Source organism: Oryctolagus cuniculus, chromosome 9 (assembly GCF_051225735.1).
Source record: "Oryctolagus cuniculus isolate XC-2025 breed Fujian yellow rabbit chromosome 9, ASM5122573v1, whole genome shotgun sequence".
NCBI classification, from domain to species: Eukaryota; Metazoa; Chordata; class Mammalia; order Lagomorpha; family Leporidae; genus Oryctolagus; species Oryctolagus cuniculus.
Window position 1 is genome coordinate 133,573,257 of NC_142875.1, and position 22,933 is coordinate 133,596,189.

At 46.9% G+C, this 22,933-nt stretch overlaps 1 long non-coding RNA gene across 1 annotated transcript in view; it reads right to left on the reverse strand.

Annotated features, from left to right (window-relative positions):
- Positions 1 to 20,812, reverse strand: part of LOC149124778 (uncharacterized) — a 186,218-nt gene extending 165,406 nt beyond the window's left edge. Inside the window, exon 1 of the long non-coding RNA XR_016213169.1 lies at positions 19,943 to 20,812. This is a non-coding gene — a long non-coding RNA (uncharacterized LOC149124778). The remainder of the gene's footprint in view (positions 1 to 19,942) is intronic.
- Positions 20,813 to 22,933: the final 2,121 nt, after the last annotated feature.

A 22,933-nucleotide genomic window follows, 5' to 3' on the forward strand; every position in this document is an offset into this window, starting at 1 on the left:
GGTCCACACTATCCATGCTTCTGTGACTTGTCTTCCACTGACAACACACAAGAAATGCAAAAACTCGTCATATCTGTGATGCCCTTAAAAGAGAGCATAGGGTATGGAATGAGGACTGGACTGTATTTTCACACCTGAATGAAAATAATCATTTATGAGGCAATGCACACACAGCACATGGCACAGCCCACAACCCGCAGCATGGCACAAACAGGAAGACACATCGCGAACTCTGCTCTGTCCCTCCTCCCCTTCATTCCCTTTACTTCTCCTCTCCATGTGGGGCTGCGGTTTCCCGAGCCACACCCATCGCACACCTGCTGTACCCCTGCCCATGGCCCCCATGTGGATTAGGATCAACTCTTCCCTTCTCCTCGCTCACGTTCCCACGTGGTCGCTCTACAGACTGGAGTCTTCCTGACAGTCACCCGGCTTCTTCTGACTGTACATGATCTGCAAACGTGTTTTTCAAGTCCATTCTCAGAGAATACTCACACCATATCACACACCTCTGCACCCTCCCACGCCTTTCTGCTGCACCCCACAAGCTCGGTGGCCTCTCCCTAGCTGCCGAGTCTGCAACACTTACTAACGCCCTCTCAACTCGTCCTGCTCTTAACTCAAAAGTCTACACACGAGCGGTCAGCGGAAATCCGTCTCACCCAAGGAGACTTTACATCCTCTGGACAGCAGCTCTTGCCCAGCCCCTGCCCTCTGGCCTCCCCTCCTTTCCTGGGCTGAAAATGGAAAAGGAAGAAGGTGGAGGTCGGACGGTGGGCTCAGAAGGAGGCAGCATCGAAGCCAGGCTCTGATTACAAGTGTCAAGTTCTGTCTGAAATATTCCCGGGGAGCGAGGGAACAAGCAGATTTATAGGGTACATACTTCACTGGTTTTTATTTTGGAGGTACGTGTAGATGAGAAAAGATTAAAAGCCCAAACAAATGTCTAAATCATGGCGGGCACTCCGCAGTCCATTTCCTAGCCGGTGGCACCCTGGACAGCACTCTGCGAGAGAGCTCTGCCCTAGGCCTCTTCCTCCCTGGAAATGGAAGGGGGGAAAATCCCAAAGAGTCAGGAGGGAAGTTCCAAATTGTCAAAATATCATCATTCTCATGAAATATGTCATGAAAAGGGGATTCAATTTTTAATATGAGTTTTCTTTGAAGTTTTAAGTACCAAAAACTAATTCAAAGGTTTAGGTAGGATGTAATTCAAGTGGTGATTTATAGTTAAGACTTAAAGGTCTAGGGTATTATTTCTTCCAGAAGTACAAGTCTAGAGTCTGGGAGAATAACACAGTGATTAGAAAAGAGAGTTTCCTATGGCATGGTTGTGAATTCAAATCCCAGCCTGAACACATGGTCACCAAGTGAAGCCAGACAAGTCACCTAACCTCGCAATGTGTCCAGACATCACGGATGAGACTTTGCAACTCAGAAGTGTAACAGAGCATCAATGCCTTACTCATGAAATGGAGCGACGGCAGGTAGTATGATTTGCAATCCTTAAACTAGTTGGTAACAGTTATTATGCAAAATTTACTTTAAAAATTACTTACTTGCTCCTGGCTTGGGCTGTACCCAGACCAAATTGTTACAGCTATTTAGGGAGTGAACCAGCAGATGGAAGATCTCAGTGTCTGTCTCTCTCTATGCAAATCTGCCTTTTTAGAAAAAATCACTTGTTATATTTATTTGAAAGGCAGAGAGGCAGAGAGAGGGAGGGAGGCAGAGAGAGAGAGAGAGGGAGGGAGGGGAGAAAGTGGCAAGCAGACACATTCACCTACCAGTTCACTTCCCAAATGCCCACAACAGCCTGAGCTGTACCAGACCAAAGCCAGGAGTCAGGAACTCATCCAGGTACCCCAAGTAGGTGATAGGGACCCAGGTACTTAAGCCATCACCACTGCCTCCCACGGTGCACATTAGCAGGAAGTTACAATCAGGAGGGGATCCAGGACATGAACTCGTGAAAGGAAAACTGGTCGTGAACAAAGAAGTGGATGCCTACAACCCAGGTCTCCACTGGACCAAGAGTGCTATGTGGGACAGAGGAGCAGCAGCTGCTTCCCCAGTCTCCCTCACTCCAGCTATCCAGCGCCTCCCCACTTCCCCTTCTTTCCAAGCGAGGCGGCCCTGCCTCTGATACCGGTTCTTATTTCCATGCTTCAGTACTGGAGCTGGCCGCTTTATGCAGCCAACGTTCACCTGCAAAAGAATCCAGCTGTCAGCATGCAAAGACTGGTTCCCAGGGGGCTTCGGGGATGGGGTGATAATAAGGGTCAGATTACATGTGTGATCAATTTTGGTGTTTTGCGTGTCAATTAACGTATCGCATGTGGATGCTTTATAGGTGGGAAGCCCTATAGAGGGATGTTATTATGCCCATATTTTAGTGTTGTAGGGGTCAGCATCTCGCACACAAATATCCACTGGCACATATTCCAATGCAGAACTGCTGGCTTGATCATTTTAAATGATTTAAGCCAATGAAAAGACACTCCATTTGTTTGCTCAATAGTCAATTGAAATGGAAACGGTTAGCTGAGTGCATCTCCCTTGAAACTCTCCCCCTCTAGTGCCAATTACAGAATATGAAAGGCACACGCAGCACAGCTTGCTCGGGATAATAAATCACTAAATTGGAAGCTTCAGTTACCTTGCTGATTTTGATAAGAAAATTAATAGAATTAGCAGCTTATCTGCCCAGCCAGGAGATTCACATTATGGGGTGGAGGGAGGGAGGAAGAGAGAGAGAGGGAGAGAAAGGGGAAAGAGTGGAAAAGGGAAGAAAAATAAAGAAACCTGTTTCTACGGCCAGGGCTGCCTGTATTTCTTCCCTGTGACAGGAAACAGTTGGGGTAGTTTCCTCCGGCCCCCTTACAGTGACAACGCTCTGGGGGAAACAATGCGAGCACCATCAATTACTGTCTCCTTGTTGTGTTCTCACGCATCATTAAAGCTGGACAAAGCCACACCAGATCAGACACTCAAAGCGGCTGCATCGGGCGAGGTCTGGCTCCCGATCAACAGGAATTCGAAGCAGACCCAGACCACAGGGTGAGGGGAATGAGATCATTTTCCAAAAGCGCATCCAGCACCTTGCATCTTCTCGGAGCAGGGGGCGTGCAGGGGGCGTGCAGGCGGGCGCCTTCCGCTTTTGTGCAGAGCACGATAATTGTTCACAGAGACGCTGCTGCTCTCCGCACAGAATGCAGACCCGAGAATCATTTGTTGCAGACCCTCGGCAGCGTTTGCTGCTCCTTTTTTCTTTAAATATATATGAAGATCTGTAATTATTTCTTTGAAGAACACTTTGAACAGCTGTAAATGATAATGAGCCAATCACTGAGGGCTCTTCTTTCTCCCAGCAGCTGCAGAGCCCCCCCATTTAAAGCAATTAATTGATATTTGTAAAGCGCTTTGAAACCGAGATGTGCAGCCTCCTACATGTCCTCACACCTGCCGCACGAGGAATTAGCAAGGCCAGCCCTCTGTGCACGGCAGCAAGTCTAGGGTCTGAAACCCCACAGCACCCAGAGAAGGATGCCTCTGGGTGCACCCTGTGAAAGGACATCACAGGTGGACTGTCAGCGGTAACCTCACCGACAAGTGCACATCTGTGCTAAGCCAGGTGAAGCCCACTGTCTCTGCTACACCTACCATTTGTACACATTCACACCAGTATGGCAGCTTGCACCCTGCTTTTTGTTCCTTTATTTCTTTGGAAGGGGGCGGGGAGAGAGAATCTTCCATCTGCTGGTTCACGGCACCAAATACCCATAACAGGTGGGGCTGAGTCTGACCAAGGCCAGGAGCAAGGAGCTCCATTTGAGTCTTGGAAGTGGGTGGCAGGAACCCCACGACCTACACCATCACCTGCTGCCTCCCAGCGAATGCAGTAACAAGGAGCTGGATTGGAAGTGCAGGAGCTGGGACTTGAACTCAGTCGCTCCGATAAGGAATGTGGGTGTCCCAAGCAGACACTTCACCTGCTGCGCTACAACTGCCACCCCGGGCACCACACTTCTGGTTAAAATGTCCTCTCAGGCAAGGGCTGTTAGAGAGGACAGTGCCTGATCAGTCACGGGCTAAGACTTCCATAGATCATCAAGCCAACGTAGACACTGCTGGCAGTGCAGTCCTATCCTCAGGTGCAAAGCCCCTCCTCCATCAAACTCAGATTCCACGGATTCCCAGAGGTAGCAGGTACAACTGGCAGTGCTCGAGCGAGGGAAATCCACATGGTTTCCAGCAGACCTCAGCACTCCCACTCAATGTTTCAGCTTCCAAAAGTCTGAGCTGAGAGCCCTCCAGCCCTGCTCTGTGTCCCTGGCAGCCAGGATCAGAAGAGCTGGCATGGACAGTGTATGTTTCGGGGCACAAAGGAAAGGAGACCCTATAGAGACATCTCACAGAGATAGCTGCAATGGAAATAGTATTTCTTGGGGCAATAACTCTAGAGAGGGAGTCATAAACCTGCTGGCAGCCATTGCTGTTAAGAAGAGCTATAGTGAGCCGACACCTGCCCAGTCACAAACCAAGCGTCGGGCAGGTGTTCCTTTCCCCCACCCCAAGAAGCTTGCTTGAATATCCTAGGTTGCTAAGTAGTTAACTGTTGACCAATGGATGCTGTTCCTTATTAAGAAACGAAGAAAATTACAGATTTTAGCACCACGCAGCAATTGCTCGTGCACACACACACACCCACACACATTTTGAAACCAAAGATAGATGTTTATGAGGAAATGGTCCAACTATGGAGAGTGCATACATAACAACGCTACGGGGGCGGGGGCGGGGGGACCACAGTCTGGTACGTGAGAGCCATATGTATATAAGACAGCCTGCTCGTTTGCTGTTAAAACAAAAGCTGCAACCATGCAGAGCTTGTTTTCTAAAGGCTATGCCCAAGCTTGGCGCTCTAAAAGTGAAGATGATTTTTTTCAAAATGGACGGCTTCAGTGAAGACTCTGAACATGAGAAACCTAACACTGCTGTCAAAGCGTCACTACTGTCAGTTTCATCAGCTAAGCACAACTACAGAGTTTCATAAAATTAAAACAAGGACCAGCCGGCACCACGGCTCACTAGGCTAATCCTCTGCCTGCGGCACCAGCACTCCAGGTTCAAGGCCCAGTCGGGGCGCCGGATTCTGTTGCTCCTCTTCCAGGCCAGCTCTCTGCTGTGGCCCGGGAGGGCAGTGGAGGATGGCCCAAGTCCTTGGGCCCTGAGCCCACATAGGAGACCAGGAGGAAGCACCTGGCTCCTGGCTTCGGATCGGCACAGCACCGGCCATAGCGGCCATCTGGGGGGTGAACCAACGGAAGGAAGACCTTTCTCTCTCTCTCTCTCTCTCTAACTCTGCCTGCCAAAACACACACACACACACACACACACACCCAAGCACCTGGGAGCTCTGCTTCTTGCCAGATTGGCTACCCCAGAGAGGCAAAAAGAGCCAAATCAGATTTCTCTGCCAAATGGGGCCAGCCAATGACCCTCGTGAAAAACACAGGTTAAGGTAAAAAGAAGAAGAAAGAGCATCCGAGCTCCTCTCATTCCTGATCCCTAAGACACCTAAGGAGCTCCCGGGAACAAGGTGCTGCAGCTCAGGAGGGCTCTCCGGATATCATGGTCTTCCTTCTGCCGCGTCTCTCCTCCGGAGAGGTGGTTTCCGTGAAAAGGCGGGGCCTTTCCAACAGCTCTGGCCATTGCTGCTCCTAAAGAGCTCGGGGACAGACAGGAGAACCACCTTGCGATCTTTTTCGGCTGGCAGTGGGTTTTGGTTTAAAATCATGGAAAACGTACTGCGTGACTGTGTCGCCCCCAGAAAAGGACACATGTTAGAAAGGACAGGGAAATAACAGCAACAAAGAGTCATCACTTTACAGTGATACTCTGATTTCAGGCTCCCAAGACCACAGAGAGCTCTGTCTTCATGCTGCAGAGTCATCGGAGGGTCAGCTGCATGCAGGATGTCGCTCAGGGGGCTGGCATTGTGAGCAGGGGGTTAAGTCGCTGCCTGTGCTGTCTGCGCCCCGTATCAGAGCACTAGTGTGAGTCCTGGCTGCTCCACTTCTGATCTGTCTCCTTGCTCACGTGCCTGGGAAAGCACTGCAAGACAAGAGCTGAGAGGGCCTGAATGAAGTCCCAGGCTCCGGGCACTGGCCTGCCCCAATCCTGACCATTGCAGCTATTTGGGCAGTGAATCCGCTGATGGAGGTATCTCCCTCCCTCCATCCCTCCCTCTCTTCCTCTTCCTCCCTCCCTCCCTCCCTCTCTCTCCAGCACTCAAACCCAACTACTTTTTCAGTTAATTTCCCAGAGCAAGCTACCTGCAGAATGAGAGGCAGCAGTGTACTGGACCCCGAGGCCACACCCCAATGTCCTATTTCCTCTGTGAACTGGAATCACTGTATACCTCACAAGTCAATTCTGAGGGTTGCATAAAACAACCTGGGGCTGGCACGTGGCACGTGGCACGGTGGATCAAGCCGCTGTGTGGGACAACTGCTGCCCACGTCGGAGTGCCACTCCTAACCCAGCCAATGTGACAGGGCAGCCACAGGTAACACTCCAAGTACCTGACGCCCTGTCACCCACAGGAAGACCCAGAAAGAGTTCCAGGCTCCTGGCTTCAGCCTGGCCCAGCCCCAGCTGTTGCAGCTGTCGGGAGAGTGAACCAGCAGATGGAAGGTCTCTCTTGCTGTTTCTCCCTCCTTCTCTCCCTGTCACTCTGCCTTTCCAATCTATCAATGAAACGCAGCAGGAAACCCGTCTAAAGAAATCTGCTAACACGCAAAGTCGCAGGGGTGCAGACAGGGCAGGGCAGCCTCCTGCCACGGTTTCCTTCCTAAAGAAACAACACTGAATTCATTTTTTACCTACTGAAGACACAGCAGGTAGCTGAGCGCATCACGCAGGGGTCTGAACAACTACCTGGGACACTTCCCAATAGCACTAAATGAACCCAGACATGGTGAGACACGTCTCAAGAGCCAGCCTGCTTGTTCCACACTAACAACATAATCAGACCACGCCTATTTCTTTTTTTTTAAAGATTTATTTTATTTATTTGAAAGAGTTAGAGAGAGAGATAGAGAAAGAGAAAGAGAGGTCTTCCACCCACTGATTCACTCCCCAGATGGCCACAACGACCAGTGCTGCATCGATCTGAAACCAGGAGCCAGGAGCTTCTTCTGGGTCTCCCATGCAAGTGCAGGGGCTCAAGGACCTTGGCCATCTTCCACTGCTTTCCCAGGCCATAGCAGAGAGCTGGATGGGAAGAGGAGCAGCCGGGACTAGAACTGGTGCCCAAATGGGATGCCGGTGTTTCAGGCGGTGGCTTACCCACGACACCACAGCGCCAGCCCTTGACCACGCCTACTTCATGTAAGCAACAAGAAGTGCATCCTTCCCAAAGCATGGGCTACGAAGTTCTGCTCTTAACCATGAATCAACTAACCTGCTGACCAAAAACATCTCAGCAGCGCCTCGTGGCTGCCATGCCTCCCCTCGTAATTCACTCCCTGCCTTTGTTCATTTCCCACAGATGAGCTCACATCACACATGAAGTGTGTTGAGGCTGCGCTCATAAATTTCAGTTGACCTATAATTTGTGAGACCAAAAAGTCAATACAGCAGAACGGAATTCATCCTTCATAAGCCCTAAAACGTGCCCGGTTCATTAAAAACAAACACACACCTGTTCCAGAAACGGGACGGTGTGTGCACTCCTACATGGTGTTTGCACTGCTCTGTCCTGGGAGAACTCACCGGGGAAGCCTCAGAGGGGCACCCGCTGCCTCCAAATCCCTTTAAAATGGAACTAAACGAGAACAATCCTGTTAAATCCGCAGAGAATTGTGAAAGCTTTCATTCTGAATTTTGACTCTCAGCCCAGAAACTCGTAAACCATAAACCAATAATGACCTCTCCAAGACTTTTCCGCTATCAGGCAGTGTTGGATTTGTGCTACAGGACTGAATGACTGACAGCACTGCGCTGGACAGATTTCCACCAATGACTAGCTGAATGCCACTGTGGAAGGCGGGGCTAACTGTGCCCCAACCCTGCCCCTCCCCCCCATCAAATGCATCTACTGGAGTACTAACCAACCCCCAGGAAGAACTTCAGCAAGGGACCATATTTGGAAAGAGGGTCTTTACAGAGGCAACAAAGTTAAAATGAGGCCATGAAGGAGGTAAATACGGGAAGACAGAGTGGGAAGATGGGCAAGTGGATACAGTGGTGCACCTGCAGGACGGAAACCCCAGAAGGGACCCCGGAAACCCCAGAAGGGACCCCTTCCCCCAGAGCTGTCAGGGAGGAACTTCTGGCTTCCACAGCTGTGAGAAGTAAATTCCTGAAATGTTGGTGCTTTCTGTGGCAGTCTCGGAACCGAAACAGCCACAGTCTGGCTGCATTTCTCCAGTGCCTGCGACGAGGAAACAGTATTCCCACCCACATGACAGTTCAGATGGAACATCAGGGACCCCTGGAGTGCCAGGTCAGGGACAGCAGAGAGGCGCACGGGGCGGTTACTCCACCCGCCCGCCGTGACCACAGCAGCCCTGCATCCGCCATCGGTGCCCCAGTGCACATCCTTCCCTCAGAGCCTCTGTGATACAGACCATAGGAGAGAATTTCGTGGACTTGGTTGAACACCAGGTTCAGAGAAAGCAGGACTGGGGGAGAGCTGTGTGGCCTGGGAGAAGGAGAAGACCCTGTACGGCTACAGATGTGCAGAGGTGGTGCGGACGAGAGATCGGACCACCTCTACCCTCCATGGCTCCTGTCTCCAGAGAGGCAGTCCCTGTCACTCTCTAGCTGTCATCACAGCGATGGGGGCCATGGAGAAGACCCACGTTTAAGAGAAGACAACTGCACCCAGGGTCACCCTGCAACCAGACAAGGCCGGACACTCCAGAGCTGACCGTGTGTCTGTTTGCTAACCACCTGGAAAACCCTAAATCAGACCCTTGACTTCACACAACACAGATCATCCAGTGTGGATGAATGAGAGTCTGGATATTAAAAAAATTATAGAAATACAGGCCATATGTTTATAATCTAGGTACGGGAATGCAACACACAGAGGCCTAAAGAAAGTTAACTGATTTGTCAAACCAATAATAACATTGGATACTTCTAAGACTTCAAAGGCCTATAAAAATGTTAAGGATAATTACCAAACTGGGTGTGAGTGGGCAGTGACCTGATAAATACACTTGTTAATCAAACTGAAACTCCAGCTACAGAAACAATTATTGTAAAACAAGGACAATGATGTCCTATACAAGCCCAAACACATGCAGCATTGACAGCTGACAACAGCAGAGAAGACGACCATGGCTGAAGTCTCCTGAAATACTCGTTCTGTCTGAAGAAGGGGGAGGAGCACCAGTTAACACGAGACCCAGACAATCTGCGCTTGGTGTGGTAGCATGTAGGGCAAGCACTAAAAGAACAAAAAAATGGTATTTAGTGTCCAGGCTAGAGAGAGAGTATGACCCCAGAGAAAGACAAGGGAAAAAAAGATGGCAGGGCCACTGGAGTGCTGCTTCAGGTCCCTACTGCTCTACTTCCAACCAGCGCCTTGCTAATGCACCCAGGGAAGTAATCGCAGATGGCCCAAGTACTTGGGTTCCTGCCACCCATGTGGAAGACCAGGGGTGCCTGGCTTCTAGCTTCAGCCTGGTCCCAACCTGGCTGTTGCAGCCTCTTGGTGAGTGAGTGAGCAGATGAAAGATTCATCTCTCTCTCTCTCTCTCTCTCCCCGCCATGCTCATCCAAATAAATAAATAAATACTAAATAGAAAAAGGAAGACACAAAGGGGCAACAAATACTACCGAAAGCAATTTATAGAATCATGCAATCACGATCAAAATTCTAAGGACATTCTAAACAGGCCTAGGGAAAAAATCCTAAAATACAAATGGAAACACAAAAGACCCCCACTAGCCAAAACAATCTTAAACAGTAAAAACAAAGCCTGAGGCATCATGGTACCAGATTTTAAGACACACTACAGGGCTGTTATAATCAAAACAGCCTGGTACTGGCATAAAAAATAGACACGTAGACCAACGGAACAGAATAAAAAACCCAGAAATTAAACCACACATCTACAACAAACTAATCTTGGACAAACCAGCTAAAACCATTTGCTGGAGAAAAGACAATCTCCTCAACAAACGGTGCTGGGAAATCAGACGTCCACATGCAGGTCATTGAAACAAGACCCCTACCTTACAGAGCAGACAAAAATCAACTCAAAATGGATCAGATCTCAACTTACCCCTAAAATCAGCTTCCTGGAGTCACACACAGGAAAAAATCCCCGAGACACTGGCCTAGCAAAGACTTCTTGGATAAGACCTCGGAAGCACCAGCAATAAGGGCAAAATGAGACAAATGGGAGTACATGAAGCTAAGAAGCGTCTGTACAGCAAGGGAAACACTCTGCAAAGCGAACGGGAAGCAACCTTGTAGAGAACGCACCTTGACACATTGTTGGTGGGAATGCAAATTGATACAACCACTGTGGAAAACAGTGTGGAGGCTTCTCAGAAAACTAAAAGTACATCTACCAGCCAAGCCAGATGAATTACTCCTGGGCGTTTATCCCAAGGAAATGAAATCTTCATCTGAAAGAGTTATCTGTACCACCATGTTTATTGCAGCTTGATTCGCAATAGCTAAGATTAGAAATCAACCTTTGTCTATCAACTGATGACTGGGTAAAGAAAATGTGGCGGGGTTGGCGCTGTGGTGCAGCGGGTTAACGCCCTGGTCTGAAGCACTGGTACCCCTTATGGGTGCCGGTTCAAGACCCAGCTGCTCCACTTCCAATCCAGCTCTCTGCTATAGCCTAGGAAAGTAGAAGATGGCCCAAGTCCTTGGGCCCCTGCACCTGTGTGGGAGACCCGGAAGAAGCTCCTTGCTCCTGGCGTCGGATGGGCCCAGCTCCAGCCAGGCCCAGCTCCAGCCATTGCAGCCATTTGGGGAATGAACCATCGGATGGAAGACCTCTCTCTCTCTGCCTCTCCTTCTCTCTCTAACTCTTTCAAATAAATAAATTTTTTAAAATGTGGCATATATATACTATGAAACATTACTTAACCACAAAAAAGAATGAAATGCTGACATTTACAAAACAAATAAAACTTGAAATCATTAAGTGAAATAAGCAAGGCTCAGGAAGACAAACACCACATTTTCTCTTATTTGTGGAAGTTCATATATAGTATAAAAATGATGTGAATGTCAGTATCAATTGATATATCATTATAAATATTGTTTCTTTTTTTTTTTTTTTGATAGGCAGAGTGGACAGTGAAAGAGAGAGAGACAGACAGAAAGGTCTTCCTTTTGCCGTTGGTTCACCCCCCCATGGCCACTGTGGCCGGTGCACTGCGTCCCACGCACTGCGCTGATCCAAAGCAAGGAGCCAGGTGCCTCTCCTGGTCTCCCATGCGGGTGCAGGGCCCAAGCACTTGGACCATCCTCCACTGCACTCCCAGGCCATAGCAGAGAGGTGGACTGGAAGAGGGGCAACCAGGACAGAATCCGGCGCCCCGACCGGGACTAGAATCTGCTGTGCCAGTGCTGCAGGCAGAGGATTAGCCTACTGAGCCGCGGCGCCGGCCATAAATATTGTTTCACTCACACCATGTGAATGACAATATACTCTTTTTCTCCATGTTAGGATCATTGTCATGAATCCCTCACTTTGTGATATATATATACATACAATAATATAAATTTATAATATTTAGTATCATATTTATATATTTATATTATATATAAGTTATGTGATATATAATTTTTATATATAATCTATAATTTATGTATTATATAAATTTATATTATTTATAATTAAATAAAATTCTAATATAATATAGATAAAACATAATTAAGAGAAAGCAAGCCATACTACTGTGTTATTTCCTTAACCCTAGTACACTAGTAATCTTGAGAAATGTCCATGACAACAGGACAGGCATTTGGCACAGGGGTTAAGATGCTGCTTGGGTCACCCACACCCCATCTCAAGTGCCTGGTTCAAGTCCCAGCTCTGCTGCCGATTCCAGCTGGGATGCAGAAGATGGCCCACGTACTTGGATCCCTGCCATCCATGTGGGAGACCTGCATGGACTTTCCAGTTAGTGGCTTTGGCCTGACCCAGACATGGATGTTGCAGACATCTGGAAAGAAAAATTAATGGATGGAAGCTCTCTCTCTCTCTCTATTTCTCTCGCTCTCTTGCTCTCTCAAATGAAAATTTTAAAAATAAATATCCACCAAAAATTCCCTAAATATAAATACTGTCAGATTTGAATGTAAATATATATATACAACATATAATACATATCTAAGATGGAAGGCTACAAGAACAGTGAAAGCAAAAGGATATAAAATAAAATGTAAAAAAAAAAAAAAAAAACCCGGTGCCGCGGCTCACTAGGCTAATCCTCTGCCTTGCAGTGCCGGCACACCAGGTTCTAGTCCTGGTCAGGGCGCCGGATTCTGTCCCGGTTGCCCCTCTTCCAGGCCAGTTCTCTGCTGTGGCCAGGGAGTGCAGTGGAGGATGGCCCAAGTCCTTGGGCCCTGCACCCCATGGGAGACCAGGAAAAGTACCTGGCTCCTGCCATCGGATCAATGCGGTGCGCTGGCCGCACCACGCTGGCCGCGGCGGCCATTGGAGGGTGAACCAACAGCAAAGAAAGACCTTTCTCTCTGTCTCTCTCTCTCACTGTCCACTCTGCCTGTCAAAAAATAAAAATAAATAAAAATAAAAATTTAAAAAAAAAAAACAGAAAGTTGATACTAGCACATTGAGGAAACTGCAAAATAAAAGGTAGATTTCTGGGTTGCCTTAGTGTGAACATTATGCAATGTACTGAGATATCACATGGTACCCCATAAAAATCTTCAATTTGTATGGATCAGTTAAAATTTTCAAATATTTAATACATTTTAAATGGAAAGAATGTGTACTACATAGTGCTAAAAGGATCAACTCAACAAAAACACAAAGCAGTCCCATTTTCGACGCATCTAAAGTTACCTCAGAATTTTTAAAGCACAACTTGACAGAACTACAAGGAAAAACATAAAATATCACACAAATCAAGAAAGACGACATCAATTTGAAAGAAATAAAATTTGAACACATGCACATCCAGCAACTGTGAAAGGTAAAGCCTTCGTCCACGCTGGGCTATTGAGCAAGTCTCAGAAAGTTCTAAAGCGCTGGCAGCCCACTGAGTTTGTTCTCCAGCCACAGTGCAATGGAGCCTGAAATCAATAACTAGAAGAAAACCGGAAAATCACCTAATACGTGGAAATTTACCAAGAAACTTCCACAGGGACAAGTAAAATTAAGCAAAAATAGCAAGGCAGACCAACTGTTTTCTAAGAGGCACAAAGGACAAACATCAGAATGGAAAAGGAGCCCTCCCTACAAATGCTACATAGATGTTAAAGAAATAATGGGGGGGGGGCGGTGCTGTGGCATAGCGGGTAAAGCTGCTGCCTGCAGTTCATAGCATCCCATGTGGGTGCCAGTTCTAGTCCCAGCTGCTCCTCTTCCAATCCAGCTCTCTGCTATGGCCTGGGAAAGCAGTAGAAGATGGTCCAAGTCCTTGGGCCCCTGCACCCAAATGGGAGACCCAGAAGAAGCTCCTGGCTCCTCGCTTCAGAGAAACCCAGCTCCAGCCACTGGGGCCATCTAAGAAGTGAACCAGTGAATGTAAAACCTCTCTGTGTGTCTGTAATTCTACTCCTCAAATAAATAAATCTTTTATTTAAAAAAAAATGAAGAAAAAAGAGTAAAAGAAAATTATTAAAAGTTTTTTGTCAACAAATTAGGAAATTTATACAAAATGTACAAATCCTAGAAAATCACTACTTGCAACTAAAAAAGAGTAAAAAATAGAAAGAAAAGCACTCTTAAAAATATTTTTAGGGGCTGGCATTATGGTGCAGCAGGCTAAGCCACCACCTTTGACACCAGCATCCCTTATTGGAGTACTGGTTTGAGTACCAGCTACTCCACTTCCCATCCAGCTCCCTGGTAATGCACCTAGGTAAGCAGCAGAAGATGGCCCACGTGCTTAGATCCCTGCCACCCATGTGGGAGACCCAGAAGAAATTCCTGGACCCTGGCTTTGGCCTGGCCCAGCCCCAGCCATTGCAGCCATTTGGGGAGTGAACCAGTGATTGGAAGACCTCTGTTTTTCTAGCACTCTGCCTATCAAATGAATAAACACAACTTTAAAGAAAAACTATATTTTAATTGAATCTGTAAATTAAATCTTCTTCTGGCCCTACTCACACATCTACAAGCACAATAACAAACAAGAGCAACAAACTACTCTTCATTCTCCCAATCACTTAGGAAAGAAATAACACCAACTTTAAATAAACTTTTTCATAAAACAAACAAAAAACAATTACTTATTCACTTTATGTGGCCAGTTTTTCCTTAGAATGAAAAAATGATAAGCACAATGAAAAAAGTGTTCCTAAGTGAAAATCATAAACAAACCCAGCTAGCCAAATCACCAACTCATTATAAAGAAAATCCACTCACATGAATTATCCCCGCAATGTAAGATTTAGTATTTCTTAAGCAATCAATCCATGTGATTGGCCAGGCTACCATAATAAGAGAAAGTTCCAAGAAAACAGAGTACTCAGCACAGAGGGACAGGAGTGATGCCTGTTCCCACCAGCCAGTCTGGAAATGTCCTAACAGACAAGGAACAGTTCCCACCAAGGTCTTGCTTCAGTAATGGGAAAAATTTGTCCTTTAACAAGGGCAAGTCTGAAACATCCTAAACAGCACTCTGACCTCAGAATCAGCCCTTAAGGCATTCAGATCTGGCTAAAAAGCCCATGAAAGCATTGCAGGCATGGAAAGTCAAGACACTGTGGCAAAAAAATGGCCTACATGAAGGATCTCTGTGAGTGAGATCCCAGTGGAAAGAAGGGGCCATCAAAGAAGGAGGTACTTTTCTCTGAAGGGAGGAGAGAGCTTTCACTCTGCTTACGACCCTAATTACTGATGGAGTTTGTGGACTCAAGAGGCTTCTATAACATTGGCAGCTCATGACAAGAGCCTCGGGTGATGAATGACATCATAAATAAGAGTGTCAATTGTTAAATCAACAACAGGAGTCACTGTGCACTTACTGCCCATGTAGGACCTCTGTCCTTAATGTGTTGTATTAAGAGAATTAATGGTAAAACTAATCTTTAAACAGTACTTTATACTTTGTGTGTCTGTGTAGGTGCAAACTGTTGAAATCTTTACTTAGTATAGAGTATAGAGTTGGTCTTCTGTATATAAAGATAATTAAAAATGAATCTTAATGAAGAATGGGATGGGAGAGGGAGTGGGGGTAGGAGGGTGGGTATGGAGGAAGAACCACTATATTCCTAAAGCTCTGTACCTACAAAATTTGTATTAATTAAATAAAAGCTTTCTAAAAAATTTTTAAAATAAATAAATAAATAAAAAACAAGGGCAAGTCTGACCCTGGCTAGCAAACTCTAGTGCTTCCAAAGAACCAGCTGTTTCCATCAATTTAACTACATCCCAGAATAAAGCTTAAAAACCTTTATAGGGGCTGTGTTGGGGTGCAGCAGGCTAAGCTGCCACTGAAATGCCAGCATCTCATATCAGAACACTGGTTCCAGTCCAGGCTGCTCCACTTCCAATCCAGCTCCCTGCTAATATACCTGGGGGAGCAATGGAAGATGGCCCAAATGCATAAGACCCTACCACCCACATGGGAGCCCCATGTACAGTTCTTATGTCTACTGGCTTCAGCCTGGACAAGCATCAGCCAGTGCAGCTATTTGGGGAGTGAACCAATGAAAGGAAGTTATCTGTCTCTCTTTTCCTCCTCTTTCTCCTCTTCCTCCTCCACCTTCTTCTTCTTCTCTTCTCTTTTCTTCTTCTTCCTCTTCTTCCTCCTCCTCTTCTTCTTCCCCTTCTCCTCCTCCTCCTCCTCCTTCTTCTTTTCACTCTCTCTCTCTCATTTCCCCTCCCTCTCTCTCAAATAAATAAATTACTGAATGTTTTAGAAAAATCAAAGGCATGGAAAAGCATCTAGCAAGCAACAAGCTTAAAGTCACAGTATCTACGGATATATTATAAAGTATGGAAAGAAGGAATTATAACACATAATGAGAAGGCAGATCCATTAAAATCAACTCAAAGCTGACACAAATGTTAGAATTAGCAGACAAGAACATTAAAGTGGTTCTAATCTCCTAAGTTTAATATGTGTAAAGATCTAAATTGGCTTTTAGAGACAAAAGCTACAATGGTTTGGAGGCAAATTCACTGGATCGGATCACCAGCAGATCAAATAATAGAGAGATTACCTGAAAACATTCTAAGAGAAACATTTCAAAATGAAATACTCAGAGAAAAAGGAAATTCAAAGAATGCAAAGTGAGGCAGGCCTTCGGCCCAGCATTACCCACCAAGCGGGATGCCCACATCTGCATCAGAGCATCAGAGTCCCTGGGTTCAAGTTCTGACTCTACTCTCAAATCCAGCTTCCAGCAAATCCACACCCTAGGAGGCAGCAGGTGGTGGCTCAAGTTGTTGGGTCCCTGCCATCCACGTGCAAGACTGGGTGGAATTCCCAGGTCCCAGCCTCCACCTGGCCCAACTCTTAGAATTGCAGGAATTTGGGAAGTGAACAAGTGGGTGGGAGTTCTGTGTGTCTGGATGTCTGTCTGTCTCCCTTTCTCTCTCTCTCAGAAAAAATGAACGTTGAGGGAGAAAGGGGAAAACAGACCATGTATATACTGTGGGTCAATTGTAAGCAGATTAAAAAAGTGTCATTGGCTCAATCTCTGTCTGTCTCTGTCTCTTACACTGTAGGTTTCAAATAAATACCTATTTTTAAAAAAATGTTTAATTTGTATTCCAGAAGAAAATGACAACAACGAAGGGAGAGGAAAACTACTTGAAGGAATACTCATCAAATATTTTCTAAATTAGATGAAATTTCAACTCTACAGATCTAAGAAACTCAAGAAATATGAAAAACACTACACCAAAGCACATCATACCCAAATTTCTTAAAACCAGCAACAAAAAGAACATCTTGATTTTTGTTTAGATTTATTTTATTTGAAAGGCAGAGTTAGAGAGAGGGGGGGAGAGAGGGGGAGAGAGGGGGAGAGAGGGGGAGAGAGGGGGAGGGGGAGGGGGAGAGAGAGAGAGAGAGAGAGAATATCTTCCATCTGCTGGTTCACTCTGCAAATGGCCTCAATAGCCAGGGTTGGGCCAAGCCAAAACCAGGAGCCAAGAGCTCCCTCCAAGTCTCCCAGAGGGGTGCAGGGGCCCAAGGACTTGGGCCATTCTCCATTGATGCTGCAGGAGGTGGTTTACTCACTAAGCTGCAGTGCCAGCCCTGAAACTAGATTTTTAAGCAACATGGGTTGCCAGGCACAAAGATAAGGATGACTGCAGATCTTTGCTGGAAACAATGTGAGCAAGACAACAGTGGAGCAACATCTCAGACAGCACGAAAAAATTTTTGACCTCAAATTCTATACTGAGTGAAAATAGCTTTCCAAAATTAAAACAAAAACTGAATAAATGTTTTGTGAGCAGACTCACATGAAATGTTCAAGGATTTGCTCCAAATAAAAAATGATAGCACACAGAAATACAGATCTGCACAGAAGAATGGCACTAAAAGAGATACTGTTAGTAAATACAGCATTTGTGTGTGTGTGTCTCTTTTAAAAATAATCAGCGATTCCTAGCATGTATAGGGCTTCTTTTGGGAGTAATCAAAATTTTCTAGACTTAAGACAGTGATTATCCTTGGACAACTTTATGAATATACTAAAAATCACTGATTTTATACTTTGAAGTAATGATTTTTATGGTATGTGAATTATTTCTCAGTAAAAATAAAATTTTTTAAATTTGCTTATTAAACAAAACTAAAGCTTCATAATGGGGCTTAAGACATATATAAAATAAAAATGTATGGCATTTTAGATACCAATTCTAACTCTATAGACACATTTTATAGATACTAATTCTCATCCAGATTGACAGATTCAATGCATTTCCATTCAAAACCCCTATTTCTGTATTAACTGACAAGCAAATCCTAAAATTCATGTGGAAATGCAAAGGACATAGACAAGTCAAAATACATTTGAAAAGAAAGAAGAAATTTGGAGACACCACCAAATACAAAAATTTTCAAGACTGAACATAAACATGAGAGTCGAAAGTACAGAGTAAGACGAACTCTCTCATGGTTTTGCTGGAGCTGTACATTACCCTATCAGCCGGCGACTCCCTCCTAGCTACACAGCAAGAACAGCTGCACACACACACCAGGAAGCATGCACAAGGACCTCACAGCAGCTCTCACAATAACCAAGAACTGGAAATCACACAAAACTCATGAGAGGTAGAGTAGACAGACTGCGCTGCTATTACAATGGAGATCTATGCAATGAAGACCAATGGCATAGATAAATTCCATAAATATAGCATTGACCGAAAGGGACCTGACATACCTTCTGCATAACTCTGCAAAGATGGAAAACAGGCAGAATTAACCCATGGTGTTAGAGATGCCTATTTAGGTGGGAAAGTATAAGATAAGCAAGAAATTGATTACAAAAACAAAGCCCACAAGATACTGGTTATTTTCAGTGGCAAAGAAGAGGGCTTTTATTAGGAGTCATCACATATGGCCATTTCTAAGATTGTGGCAATATTCATTTCTTGATTTAGGTAACAGTTACATGGCATGTATTTTGTAACAATTCATTAAATTCTTCCATTTATATTTTTAGCTTATTTTCATAAATGAGGCATACTTAAAAACAGAAGTGCATAGGAGGAAAAAAAATCCCTTTCTCTCCACTATAGAATTTGGTTTGTGGCTATCTGTTGAGTTTGTCACCTTTCTTCCAGATACATTTATATAGTATTTTACTCCAGTTTTATACTATTTGAATATTTAAAAAATGATCACATGCCATTCCCAGGATTTAAAGTGAGAACTGAGAAACGAAGCATCCTGGGACTCCTGGACATGAGCGAAGGGGCCCGAATGGTAGCGAACAGAAGTTTCCTGGTGAGGAAGAAGTCGCTGGGGCCTCAGCTCCAAGGCTGCGGAAGAGCAACGGAGACGCACAGACAGCTCTCGCGCCTCCTTCTTTACTCAAACGAAGGACGCTCCTTCCAGGAGCAGAGTGTAAATAGAAGGGATGGAATTGATTTTTTTTTCTTTATCAAACATACAAGAATAAATCAGGTGTGCTCCGTTCCCTTCCAGGTATTCATCCCGGGCGGCACTTTCCAATGCAGCTTGCATTCATGCAAACATCTTGGGGAATTGCCTTCAGCGCCGGCGGCACTCTTTTAATAACCTGCAGGATGGCAAATCTGGCCTCTGAGACTGAACCGAGAAAGGTGCCCGGTAAATAGCACAGGCAAGCTCGCCTGACCCGCAACACCAAAGCAGGGCTGTACAGGAAGGCGGCCAGGCTCGCAGACAAACCCAAGTGTTGTCCCAACACCAGCTCTGAGCAGTTAACAGCGGGAGGCTGGTGCGCCAGAGACGCACACCCAGGCCCACTGGAGCCATGGTCCACCACCTCACGCGCCATGCAGCAGGGATCCCCGAAGCTGGGCTGTCCAACAACCCGCCTCCTGGGCCACACTTGCCTAAGTGCTGCTGTGCCGTGGTTAAGGACCGCGGGGAGGCCTGGGCAGCCTCGGGGGGCGCCTCTCCCGCGCCCCCAGGCCCTGCCCGGGCACTCCCCACTCAGCACCCGCGCCTTGGGCTCTGAGAGCGCAGCGGGCGCGTGGGTTCCGGGTGCGAGCCGGCGACCCCACCGCGACAGCTCCTCACCCACTTCGTCACCTACCTCGTCCCAGAGCTTTCACTCTGCGTTGAAGGTGCCAGGGAAAGGCTGGCTAACCAGGCGCTGGCCTTCGCTCCCCGCAAGGACGTGGCTGGAGTGCGAGCGTGCGCAGAGCGCGGCGCCTGCAGGTGCACCGAGAGCGGTCAGCCCGGGGCCGCCTCCCGCCTCCAGGACGCTCCCCACCTTCCAAGGGCTTTTTAATTAGCCTTGTGCACTTTTCCCATTTAACTGCAGCCTGGCCTGGCTCCGGACGCCCTGGCGCCCACCAGGCAGCCCCCTTTGCCTGGCGACTCGGTGGATCCTGTCCAGGACCTGGGTGACTTGGAGCATGCGGTGCGCACGCGCAGGCGAAAGAAGTTTCCTGTCAATGCGTCTGGCGTGATTGCCTCTTAGCAGGTTTTCTGACCGTTCTCAGCACTGTGTGCCGCAGAGGAAGCCCGCAGGCCGGGAGGCGCCTGATTGCTCCATTCACCTGCAGCCGTTTTAAAGGGGAGTGAATGCATTTTCCCCTCACCTTTAATGGCTTATTTTTCTTTCCGTTTGTTTCATTATTGTAACAGCAAATTTTCTAATTGGTAACACTGAGAATACTCTTTCATTTTTTCTAGAGCAAGAGAATCAAAATATGGCAGCTTAGGCAGATACCTACCATAGCCAAGGGCATTCCTCACCCTGGGGCCCTCAGAGCCCTTCCCCACCTTGCTGCCCTACCGGGCCATCCACTGGCCCCTGAGAAACGTCCGGCAGAGCCCAGGACGGCACAAGGAGGGCCTCTGTTCAATCAGCTCGCTGAGCTTCTCGGGAGAGAATGAACTCTGCACACACACAGCTGGACTGAGACGGCCTGGAAGACTCCCTGCCACGTGGGTGAGAGGCTGAGGTCAGCGTTCCTGCCCTACCGCAAAGACCTGAAACCGTACAACTTCCAGAGGACAGCGCAGGGGAAGCTCTGTGACACAGGTCTCAGCTACTGCTCTGTTGATAGCACACCCAAGGCTCAGGCTACAAAAGCAAAAACAAAGAGGGAGAAGCAAACAACCAACAAAACCAAATGGCAGCCTACAGACTGGAAGGGGGAGGGTGGGTTTGCAAATCTTGTAGCTGATAAAGTGTCAGTATTCAAAGTTTATAGAGAACTCACACAACTCAATGGCAAGAAAAAAAAAGGCAAATAACCCACTTTTTAAATGGGCAAAGGACCTGAATAGACGTTATGTCAAAAAGAGAAATGAAAATGGCCAACAGGTTTGTGACAAAATGCTGGGCAGCATGAATCATCAAGGAAATGCAGAACTGGAAGCACTGTGAGAGCCCACCACATGCCCATTGGGGTGGCTGTTATCAAAAACTCTAGAAATAAATGTTGATGAAGATACAGAAAAAATGAAATCTTGTACGTTGTTGTTGGGGATGGAGAATGATACAGTTATTATGAAAAATGGTATTGAAGATCTTAAAAAAATCTAAAGCTACCAGCAATCCCTCTTCTGAGTACAGAACCACAGGAAGTAAAACCACCACTCTAAAGGTATCTGTGCGTCCATGTTTGTTACAGCACTGCTGATAACAGGTGACACATGGCATCAACCAAGTGCCCTTCAACGGACACACGGATGCCGAAGCTGAGCTGACAGGTGGGGACAGACAGACAGACAGCAGCCGAACACTGTTCAGCCTTTAACAAGGAGCTACTGCCATTTGCCACAGTGTGGATCAGTCTGGAGGACATGATGCTAAATGAAGTAAGTCGGGCACAGAAAGACAGACATGACAAGATCCCACATCAAACAGAGAACAGAGCAGCGGCTCCCGGGCCCAGGGAGTCGGGGTGGGAAGTGGGGCGACATAGGTCACCGTTTCCCAGCAGCAGAGAAGGGTGTGCAAGTCTGGAGACTCTGCGAGCAGCAGGCAGACCACGAGGATGAAATAGTGCCGTATCTGGGATGTGTACCAAGTGAGATTTTAGCTGCTACTGCCACAAAACAACCACAAAAAAAGAGGTAACCATGTGAGATGCTGAAATCAACACAGTAGCCATATTCTGTCTGTGAGTATTCCATTCCATCATGCTGTATACCCTCAATAAACACAGTAAGGTTTTCTTTAAAGAAGGTTCTCTGTCCCCTATCACAATAGCCTTCCATACAGATTTCCTTGTATGTTTATTTCTGTCCAATTCCATTCTCCTTGATGATCACACAGAGAGAGAGAGAGAGAGAGAGAGAGCAAGTGAGCGAGTGAGCGAGTGAGAGATAGTCCTTTAAAATCAGGAGTCCTTGGGAGACCAGGATAAGCACCTGGCTCCTGCCATCGGATCAACGCGGTGCACCGGCCGCAGCACACCGGCCGTGGCGGCCATTGGAGGGTGAACCAACGGCAAAATGGAAGACCTTTCTTTCTGTCTCTCTCTCACTGTCCACTCTGCCTGTCAAGAAAAAAAATTAAAAAAATAAAATAAAATAAAAATAAAATCAGGAGTCCTGTATTTGGGGTAGTTATCATTTCGGCTCCTCTCCTTAATTCCTGTTAGACGAGACAACCTAGAATGCTTGGGTATCGAATGAATTCATAAATGAACGGAGGAATGATGAAAGATCAGAGAACATGCAGCTGGCTTCACTTAGCAAATCTTTACTGAGCGTGCGCTATGTATCAGGCACAGTGCTTGGGGCTGACCGCTTCCGACGGATACCAGAACACAGTATCACTGCAGGGCCACTGGTGTGGCAGGTTCAGCCGCCTGGGGGCTCTCAGAACACAGAAGGCGGCTGTGGCCTAGGGTGGGGAGGGAGACGCCCCAGAGGGGAGGGGTGTAACTAAGATCTCTTTCTGGAGCACACAAGGTCAGGCCCGGGGTGGTGAAAAAGGAGGACCAAGAAGTAAGGCGGATGTTCAGCTTTCAGTGGGGCTGCACAGATCAAGAGAGAGAGGAAGGCGGGAGCTCTTGTCCCTGGGGGCAGGGCAGGCAAAGGTGCCTCCTACTGCAGGCAGGAG